General features: G+C 45.2%; 1 pseudogene; it reads left to right on the top strand.

Moving 5' to 3' along the window:
- The first annotated feature begins 691 nt into the window (after nucleotides 1-691).
- Nucleotides 692-809, top strand: LOC126191795 (5S ribosomal RNA; annotated as a pseudogene).
- The last annotated feature ends 234 nt before the right edge of the window (nucleotides 810-1,043 follow it).

Below are 1,043 nucleotides of genomic sequence, written 5' to 3'. Positions count from 1 at the left end.
ACTAAAACATATGAATGTAAAATAAGTAGAATGCCTGGTTAGATGTAAGAGAGGGCCTCATGGCCCTAATCTCGCCAGGTTAAATAATCAATAAATAAATTAAATAAATACATAAAGCAAGCATAAGTTATGGAAATATCTGCACTTGCCTGCACGCAGCAAGGATAGCTGTGCATATGATGGTGAAATATAACCAAAGAGTCGACCAACATGGATATATAGAATACGGACTTGCATAACCATTTACAGGCTCTTTGCTGAGAAAGACCTTGCAGGATGGCATGCCTGAAGTCAATAACAGAAAGTATAAGTGTTTGTACAAGTTTCTTTTTCAGCTCAGAGCTTTCTATATTTTTGTGGGACATGGAGAGAGGCTGATTCTTTTTTCCACATTGCAGTTACCTGCTCAGTACAATTTAATTTTTCATCTGTTATTACTCCTAGACTCTTTGCTCAGGAAGAGAAGTTGATATTTGTCCCATTTAGGATTAAAGATGGTAGGGATCCCCGATATTTCGATCTAAGAGCCTAGAATGACCAACCAGTACCGTTTGGGTTTTGTATGCGTTAAGCTCTAACCCTACATCATCCGCCCATTTCGGTAGTACTCGCGGGTCAGGTTTATTTGTTTTGCACTTAGAGACAACTGGAGGCCATCAGCATACATATGGCATATGCACTAGGACATAGCGCCAACAGCCTTGCCGCAGTGGTAATACCGGTTCCCGTCAGATCACCCAAGTTAAGCATTGTCGGGCTGGGCTAGCACTTGGATGGATGACCATCCGGTCTGCCGAGCGCTGTTGGCAAGCGGGCTGCACTCAGCCTTTGAGCGGCAAATTGAGGAGCTGCTTGATTCAGAAGTAACGGCTCCGGTCTCGTAAACTGACATACGGCCGGGAGAGTGGTGTGCTGACCACATGCCCATCCATATCCGCGTCTATTGGTGCCTTCAGGTTGAGGACGACACGGCGGCCGGTCGGTACCGTTGGGCGTTCATGGCCTGTTCGGGCGGAGTTTAGTTTTAGTTTTTAGTAGGACAA

The sequence above is a fragment of the Schistocerca nitens genome, chromosome 6 (assembly GCF_023898315.1).
Source record: "Schistocerca nitens isolate TAMUIC-IGC-003100 chromosome 6, iqSchNite1.1, whole genome shotgun sequence".
NCBI classification, from domain to species: domain Eukaryota; kingdom Metazoa; phylum Arthropoda; class Insecta; order Orthoptera; family Acrididae; genus Schistocerca; species Schistocerca nitens.
This window is presented reverse-complemented; position numbering and strand designations above follow the sequence as displayed.